Below are 9989 nucleotides of genomic sequence, written 5' to 3'. Positions count from 1 at the left end.
TTGGGGGGAGGGCAGCGGTGTGATGCCGGAGCGAGAGGAGCCCCACCGCCCCACCCCCACCCATCCACTCATCCACCCATCCATCCATCTACCTAGGGATATCTGTTCAAAAGGCTAGGATCCTCAGAGCTAACTTACAGAGCACTGATCTCCTTCAAAAGTCTACAAATTTCTCAAGAACTTAAATATAAAATTACCTTGGGTATTCTTTCCCTTCGCCAGGGGATCTTCCTAACCCAGGTATCGAACCCAGGTCTCCCACATTGTGGGCAGATTCTTTACCAGCTGAGCCACAAGGGAAGCCCTATAAAATTACCTTATGATCCAGCAATTCCACTTAGACAAAAATATCCAAAGCCGGGACTCAAATACCTGCACGTGAATGTTCACAGCAGCGTTGTTTACAACAGGCGAAAGGGTGGAAACAACCCAATGTTCATCAACTGATGAATGGAATTTTTAAAATGTGGTTATGCATACATTAGAATAGATCTCATCCTTGAAGAAAGGAAGGAAGTATAAAATGTTGTTGAGGATGTGGAGAAATTGGACCCTTGTGTGCGGTTGGTGGAAACATAAAGTGATGCAGCCACACTGGAAAACAATATGACAGGACCACAAAAATTAAAAAGAAAAAAGAATTACCATATGATCCAGTAATTTCATTTCTGGTTATATCCCCAAAATTACTGAAAGCAGTGTCTGAAAGAGATATTTGTACACCCATATTCTTAGCAGGGTTATTCACAACAGCCAAAAGGTGGAAGCCCAAATGTCTATCAACAGATAAATGCATAAATACAAATGTGGCTTATATTATACATACAACAGAATATTTGTCTGACTTTAAGAGGATGGAAATTCTGACATATGATATAATATGGGTGAACCTTAAGGACATTATGCTAATTGAAATGTCAGTCACAAAAAGACAAATGCTGCATAATTCAATTTATCTGAGGTACCTAGATGCATCAAAATCATAGAGACCAAAAGTAGGATGGTAGTTGCCAGGGGCCAGGGGGACAAGCGAAGGGGTGTTCCTATTTAATACAAACAGGATTTTAATTTTGTAACATGAAAAAAGTTCTGCTCGTGGATGGTGGTAACAGTTGTACAATATTATGAATGTACTTAATTCACTAAACTGCACACTTAAAATGGTTAAGATGGTAAATATTATATGTTGTTACTGTTTAGTAGCTAAGTCATGTCTGACTCGTAACCCCATGGACTGTAGCCCACCAGTCTCTCTGTCCATGGAATTTCCCAGGCAAGAATACTGGACTGGGTTGCTATTTCCTTCTCCAGGGGATCTTCCCGACTCAGATATCGAACTGGCATCCTCTCCATTGGCAGGCAGATCTTTACCACTGAGCCACGAGGGAAGCCCAAATATTATATGTATTTGACCACAATAGAAAAAAATGGGGCGAAAAAATGAAGTCTTGATACATGACACAATATGTGTGAATCTTGAAAACATGTTAAGTGAAAAAAGCCAGACACAACAGGACACACACCTGACTCCACATATATGAGGCACTACAGCAGGTAGATTTATGAATAGAATGAGAATAGAATGAGGAGAAAGAATAGCGAGTAATTGTTCAATGGACACAGAATTTCTGTTTGGGCTGATGACAAGGAAATGGATAATGGTAATGATTGCACAACACTGAATACACTTAATGTCATTGAATTGTATGTTTAAAATTGTTTGAAAAAACAAACATAAGCCGACGAAGAGCTCAGACCTCCATAGCACCGCATCGAAGTTTGGCCTCCAGTTGTCCACGCTGGAAAGGGGGCTTCCAGGGACCTGACCTTTATTCCTTTCTCCCACTGTCAAATTTTGGACAAGTCACAAAACCTTTCTGAATCTCCCTTTCCTCATTTACTAAATGAATGAGCTGAGCTTGCCCTAGGAAATCACTGCCAGGTTCCAACACTCCACGCAGCATCTTCCCCTTGTCCGTATCCCACAATGGACAACTTCTGTTATTTCCATGAAACTCCTGTCTTTTGCAAAAATGTCACAGCCCTTTCACATCAGCGAGTCTCATGTCCCCTGGGGCGTGGAACACCCTAGTGGTTAAAAGCATGGCAGATGGAGTCAGCTGCCTCCTTTCTCCCTACTACTGCACACAGGAGCTACATGACCATGAACCATGTGCTAACCAAAACCTACTCTCTCATTTGTAAAGTGGGGTGACAGAGCTCCTACTGCTCAGGATTGAGGACTGGATAAGGTGATGCAGGTAAAGTTGTGCCTGCTCGGCACAATACAGGCCTCTGATAAATGCCATCAGTTGCTCTCACTCCGTGACTTTCCACGCATTGCTCTCTGAAGTCCTTACCAACCCTTGAGATCTTACCGTGTGTCACTCCTTCCAGGAAGCATTCCTTGATTCCCTCAAGGCTTCTCACACCTTTTCTTGCCACTTCATGCCTCTCGTTGCATGTACTGCTCTATACCAATTTGCTTTTTATCTTGAAGTTTCCTGCAGAAGGGCTCTGTCTCATTCTTTTTTTTTTTCCTAAATTGGGGTATAGTTGCCTTACAATGTTGCTAGTTTCTGCTGTGCAATGAAGTGAATCAGCTACATACATATATATATATATATATACACATCGCCTCACTCTTGGGTCTCCCTCCCTTCCCCGCATCCCACCCATCTAGGTCATCACAGAGCACTGGGCTTCCTGTGCTATAGAGCAGGTTCCCACTAGCCATGTGCTGTACACATAGCAGGGCACAAGCGCCAATCTCAGTCTTCCAGTTCACCCCCTCCCCCGCCCCGTTCCCATGTCTGTTCTCCGCGTCTGTGCCTCTATTTCTGCCCTGCAGATAGGGGTACATCTGTACCATTTTTCTAGATTCCATATATGTAGAAATGTGGATGGACCTAGAGTCTGTCTTACAAAGTGAAGTAAGTCAGAAAGAGAAAAACAAATATCATTCATTTTTGAATCCTGTTCCGTATTGTTTCTCAGACTTTCCTGATCATTAGAATCATTTGGGGTGTTAGTTAAACATACAATTCCCAGGTCCTGCCCCAAACAAAGGGACAATTGTTGACTTGTCATTCTAGATAACTTATATGCGTTCATTCCACAGAGTATGTCTTCCTATTTACTCAAAAGCAAAGCATCCTGTGCTTTAGTTATCTATTTCCACATTCCAAATTACCCCCAAACTTCAGAGCTTAAAGCAACAAACAGGTATGGTCTCACCTAGTTTCTAAGGGTCAGGAATTTAGGAGTGGCTTACCTGGGCAGTTCCAGGCTCAAGGTTTATCTTGGGATTGATGTCAAATTGTTGGCCTGGGTGATACCTCATCTGAAGGCTCAACTGGGGTGGAGGGGATCCACCTGCAAGTTCACTCACAAAGTTGTCAGGACTCTAGGTTTCACTGGCTGTTGCTGGAGACTTTAGTTCCTCCTATTCATGTGGGGCTCACCATAGCTCCTCCTATTCATAGTGAGGCCCAAGTGACCTCACTACGTGTAGTTGACCTCCTCTTTTCTGCAGTATGTATTTGTCACACACACACCTCTTGCCACAGTGTGGGAGGGGACCTCACAAGTGCATGAATACCGAGAGAGGGATCACTGGGAACTGATTTGGAGGCCATCTTGGAAGCTAGGTACTAATGCAAAACTAGAATTTTCCTATTTCCCCATCAAAAACCTGATAATGAATGGTTCTTGAGGCTAACAAAGTTAGCCACAATGAAGACTTTTTGACCTTCAGAGTAGGGAGGTAGTGGGTGGCTTCTGGAGTTGGAGTCAGGAGGGCATAATTGGAATGCCTTATTGGCCAGGACCCCCTGGGGGAAACGGAAATATTGGAGCCAGACACAGTCTGGCAGGTTCTATGCACTTCAGGTCTTGGTGGGGACTCCTTTGAAGGACCTGGTCCCTACAGATCAGTCTCTGCCAAAGGCTTCAGGGGAGCTCCCTCCATCTGAGAAGCAGACATCCATCTGGCAGTCAGTTTTAATACTTCATTTCTGTGACAGAGTTAAACCCAGACTTATAGCAAAATCTGGAACTAAAAAGTTTTTTTTTTTCTTAAAAAAATAAGCTAAGGAACTAATGGGAAGAAGGAAAGGAAAGGTGTTTTAAAAATTTTGGAACTCCAATAATGTCATTTTTTTCCAAATTGGTGTCCCAAAGATACCAATGACCTGGAAGTTTTTGTGTGTGTGTGTGATTAGAGGCTGCTGCCACAAAGGGCACATGCTTTGCCTCATCCCACCTACAAAGCAAGTCACAATACCTGAGAGAATGTCATCCCAGGGAGCCCTCACCAAAGAAAACTGGAAGAAAGAACTGGCTTGGAAAGTATTTTTTTAGTGCTTTTAGGTGTCCCTCACCCCTAAATAATGTTCTTGAGCTACCTTGGATTTTTGTCCTCTCCTATTCCTGGTGACTAGGATGGCAAAGAATCTGCCTGCAATGCAAAAAACCTGGGTTTGAACCCTGGGTTGGGAAGATCCCTTGAGGAAAGGTGTGGCAACTCACTCCAGTATTCTTGCCTGGAGAATCCCATGGACAGAGGAGCCTGGTGGGTTACAGTCCATGGGGTTGCAAAGAGTTGGACACAACTGAGTGACTTACACTTTCACTTCACTTCATTCCACTAGTAGGAATCATCCCAAAGGCCCTTTGAAATTGCATTTCTTCATCATATTATTCTATAATTAAGTTCATTGGTTTACACATGAAAATTTAACATGTTGGGGCTTTTTTAAGCCATGCAACTCCCATGATGCTCCAGCAAATGCCACTTAGAATCCCAGCTCAGGGAGGGCTTAGAGGTCATTCTGTGAGCACTCATATTGAGAAAGGAGCAAACCGATGCTCAAGAGGGAAGGCCTCTAGACCAGGGGAACAAGCTGACTTCAGATCTCAGATTGGAATCCAATCTTCTTAACTTCAGCTCAACCCTTGCCTCCCTGGCCAGCCAAACCCACAATACACATCATTACCTATTCTCAATTTGCCCCTCTTTCCATGATCCTTGGCTCCAGGGTTCAGCCACAATTCCTCCTGTCTGGCAAATTTACTAAAACAGCTTATTTTCTGCTTTCATCAGATTTGTTCCCTGGGCATACGCTCTCATTCTGTGCCATGAAAAAAATGAAGGATTCCTGGAAGACACCCAGAGCTGGCTCAGAACTCAACCTGCCTCCTTTTCCAATGACCTCCCCTATACTCAAGCCAGCAATGCTTGATCGGCTTGGCTTCCCAAAGCCCACTCAGCAGGTCATTTGGACTGCTCTCTGCCTTCCTCTCCAGCTCCCCAAATCCCTCAGGAGATGCGAAGAGAGATTCAGCTAGGCACAGAGACATGCTCTCATTCCCAAACATCAAAGATATCAAATCTCTTGTTAATTTAATTGGTTTGATGCCATCCCTGACAACTTTTAGTGGTTGACAAAACTATCATATGTTTATCTGGAAAAGTAAACAGATTATGGCATACAAACATGTTTTGCAAAAAGAAGAGAAATAAGAGGAAATTTTACCTGTTAATATCAAAAATATGAAAGTTCAAGAAGGCAGCAGGTAATGAGTTTGAGCAGAAAGTGTGCCCACTGTTAAGAACTAGATACATCCCAGAGTTTCTGATGGACAGGGAAGCCTGGCACGCTGCAGTCCATGGGGTCACAAAGAGTTGGACATGGCTGAGCGACTGAACTGAACTGAACTGAACTGAGGCTTATCTTCGGGCTTCCCAGGTGGCACAGTGGTAAAGAATCCGTCTGCCAAAGCAGGAGACACAAGAGACAGGTTTGATGTCTGGGTCAAGAAGATCCCCTAGAGGAGGAAATGGCAACCAACTCCAGTATTCTTGCCTGAGAAATCCCATAGATAAAGGAGCCTGGTGGGCTACAGTCCATGGGGTGAGCATACACACACACAAATCCTTGGTCTTACTAAGTACACTGTACTCATATTGCCTACTAGTATTCTTTGTTTTAGATAGTTCATTCTTACAGTTTCTTCTAAGGAAAACAATAAATATTCATAACACTATAGAATAACAAAATGTTAGAAAAACACCAAAGCCATCAAAACTGGGCCATCAGTCTCCTGGGCTGTCGTAGCAGAGTACCACAAACTAAGTGGCTGAAAGCGACAGAAATTTATCCTCTCATAGTCTGGGGGCTAACATCTGAAATCAAGGTGTTGGCAGGCCCATGGTCCCTCTGTCTCTGGTTGGAATCCTTCCTTGCTTCTTCCTAGCTTCCAGTAGTGACTGTCAACCCATGTTCCTTGGCTTGCAGCTGCATCCCTCTCACCTCTGCCTCCAGGGTCACATAGCCTTCTCCTCCGTGTGTCTCTGTCTTCACATGGCATTTTCCTCTTGTAGGGGCACTAGTCATATTGGATGAAGACTCACCCTAATGACTTCATCTTAGCTTGATGACATCTGCAGAGACCCTATTTCAAATAAGGTTACATTCCCAGGCACTAGGGGCTAGGTTTTCAAAATATCTTTTGAGAGGACACAGTTTAACCCAAAGCAAGTATATTGTGATGCATTTATGTATGATGGAATACATTTAGCCGTCAGAAATAGGACTGTGAAATGAATCTATGGTGTTATGAGTCAGGGCAGAAGGACTGTGGTTACCTTTGGAGAAAGAAGATCACAGCTAAGAGCCATCTTGAAGGTTTTGGGGGGTGCTAGTAATATTCTTTTTCTTGATCTAGTAGCTTGCTACATGAATGTGTTCAGTTGTAAAAATTCAATTCATCCATAAGTACCTATGTACTTATGTCATGTACATATTTCTGAAAGTAGAGTATATTTCAATGAAAAGTTACTTAGGACATAGTACTGTAAAAGGATATTGATTGACATGGAAAGATAGTCATGATGCATTACTGAATGGAAAAACATCCGGGGAAATACATGCATCCTCTAGAGAAGAAAATGTCTTTAAAATTGCTAACATTCAACTCAGAATGGAAAGAAAATACAAGTGTTCTCTCCCTCATTTCAAATATTTTTATTTTTTCTTATTTTTAAATGAATCTATATTATTTGTATAATGCTTTAAATTTTATAAATGAGAAAAGGGTGAATTAATCAATACAATGAATAGGAGAATCAACTATTAAGGGAAATCATTAATTTAGATCTCTATTTCACACTGTATTCTAAAATGCAGTAAGGAAAGATTAAAGAGTTAAATTCAAAGAATTAAAAACTAAAAGAATACACTGATAAAAAATTTATGAAATTCATGAGATTTCACAGTAGTGATGGTGAAGGCTTTATGAAGTAAAAACAAAAAGGTAATAGATGATCTCCAAAGCAATGGATAGATTAAAAACATTTGAAAGTCAGAAAACTGTAAACAAAAGTCAAAACTAAATGTCAAACTAGGAAAAATATTGATGGCAAATATTGCAAACAAAAGGTCAAGATTCTTGATATATGAAGTACTGTTACATTATAATAAGGAAAAAGCTGGTATCTCGAAAGAATAATGAGCAAAATATACAAATAGACAAGTCATGAAAAGAAATGCCAACAACAATAAAAATGTATTTTAAAGTGCTTATTCTCACCAGTAATCAAAGAAATTTCATCTAAAAACAATGAGATGCAATTTTGCCTATCCCCAGTTAGCCACAATCACAGACTGTAAAAATGGAAACTGAATCAGTAGCTTAATTTAAGAATTCAAATAAACCCTCTCACTTTGAGAATATCTTAAGCTTTTTCTGATTTTTCAGCCTTTCTTGCATTCTGCCAAGAGTTGCTTTATAATAAATGTGAGTTGATTCAGTTGATTTCACACAACCATTTTTCCCTCTTCTGATTGTCGATCTGCCTAACATTTGCTTGAATTGCAGCCAAAGGCACAGAGCCAAGAAGATGATGTCATTCTAAGTCAAGTGAAGTGTCAGAGTTCTGTGTTTCTTGTACTTGTAGAGAAATGCACAGAAGGTGTAATTGATCTTTTACATGTTTTCCTGAATAATGTACAAAACTGCCTTATATTCAGACCGTTTTCAAGTTATGTGTGTGTGTGTGCATGTCTGTGTGTGTGTGTCTGTGAATGGTTTTGCAAGGATGTGTAGAGGAGGTGGGAGACAAGCGATATACCCGGCAACCACCTGGAAGCACTTTTATCACTGGCCAAAAGCCAGACCGTAGTGATATAGCTCATCTAATGAAACTGCTCTCGATGTTAATTAACCAAAAGGGTGAAAGGAGTGAATACTGAAACAAAGTACATGACTTTTTGTAATTTGGATAAAGTAGAGCAGACGCCATGACCTAGATGGAAGGGTCTGACAAAAGTTGAAGCTGTTCAGACCAAAATGCTATTTTGTATGGCAGAACTTCATCTCCTTAGCTTTTTACCTGTTGATGACATCGCCTCATCCAAGCTCAGGTGTGTCTCTAGACTCCATGCTCACTTGCACCTGCTCGTGTGCTCTCTCTCCCCTCAACATCATATACTGATCTCAAGAACAAAGAAATGTGTGTTCTCAAGAACACACAAATATGGTGTTTAATTGGGCATAGTACATAAAGTACGTATTTTCAGGGTCTTTAAGTTTTGTCTGTGATCACAAAAGCAACATTTGTTGTTGTAAAACAAAATCTCAAACCATATTAAGTATAGAAAATGCAACTTCTCACACTTACCTTTATCCTTAATCCCATTATTAGCAGTTTGGTGTAGGTATTTTACTAAGAACAGAGTGTCTTAAAATCATTTTATACAGAATTTATTAATGTAATGCTAGCATATGTCAATGTATTTTAAAATACAAGTAGACAGTAGACTATAAAGTCACAAATGTTCAAAACACACACCTCATGGGAATTCCCTGGTGGTTCAGTGGTTAGGACTCTGCATTTCTACTGCTGGGGCCACAGGTTCAATTCCTTTTCAGGGAACTTAAATCCTGCTTGCCACAGGGTGCTACCAAAAAAAAAAAAAAATACCCACCTAAGGGCCATGGCATTAGTCTAACATTCTATTGGTGAACATGGTTTATTAGAAGACTCTCTGTATATGCTTTTTTAATAAAGAAACCAGGTAGAAGACTGCACCATCTGCACTTTGGTAGAATTCCAAGCTCTGACTATTTTCCCTGGAGAGACTGTCTCCTGGAAGCCGTGAAGAAAAGACAGGAATGCAGCTACTCTGCATATCAGTTTTACTCAGGCAGGAAATTGGTGAGCCACGGACATGCAGGAGGACAGAGCTTGAAGCATGTGGCCAGAGGCATGGAGGGGCCATAGGTAAGGTCCAGTGGTAGAAGTGAACTGCCCTGGTCTTAGAGAGACAGGATGGTTATGTGGTCAGACCCTTCCTCCACTTTCCTCTGATGATGATAGAAATGACTGAGCAAAGGCTTCGTGGTGTGTTGGAGCCCCAGGTTCTAGGCAGCAGGCCTCAGTGCCACCTCTAGCCAAGACAGCGACTAGAACTGACCCTAGGCACCCAATATAAGGGAGAGATGCATTCTGGTACTGGAGGCAACGGTGAGGAAGAGAGGCTCCTGGTGAGAGTCTCTGAGTTTCATGGATTAAGCAGTGAGAGTCACAGAACTCAGCTCCACACCCTGGAGGAACCAGGTCGGGTCCGGTGTGGGGTCCTCCAGCCTCTAGGGGCCACATCTGAGTTCTGACTCCAGTAGCTGGACAGGAACACAAAGAACAGGGCTTTGGATACAAAAGTATCCTGAGGAATCCTGGACTTGTTCCTGGAGGGAATGACAGGAAGGAAATTCTCATAAAGGACTGACATATAGGCTCACTGACATTTACTCTGAATTGTAAAAGGACTAGACCTCACTTTGGACTCCAGTCTAATGATGTGGACACATCAGGGAATTTACACATATATACTTCTATAAGATAATAATTTATCTTGTGTTCTGTTCTTCAATTTGCTTTATTCACTTATCAATGTGATCCTTTCCATGCCATTGTGTATATAATA

At 41.6% G+C, this 9989-nt stretch overlaps 1 non-coding gene across 1 annotated transcript; it reads left to right on the top strand.

Moving 5' to 3' along the window:
- The first annotated feature begins 8865 nt into the window (after positions 1-8865).
- TRNAR-UCU (transfer RNA arginine (anticodon UCU)) lies at positions 8866-8938 on the top strand. Its single transcript has one exon. It is a non-coding gene; the product is annotated as a tRNA-Arg (tRNA).
- Positions 8939-9989: the final 1051 nt, after the last annotated feature.

The sequence above is a fragment of the Budorcas taxicolor genome, chromosome 11 (genome assembly GCF_023091745.1).
Source record: "Budorcas taxicolor isolate Tak-1 chromosome 11, Takin1.1, whole genome shotgun sequence".
In the NCBI taxonomy this organism is placed as follows: domain Eukaryota; kingdom Metazoa; phylum Chordata; class Mammalia; order Artiodactyla; family Bovidae; genus Budorcas; species Budorcas taxicolor.
This window is presented reverse-complemented; position numbering and strand designations above follow the sequence as displayed.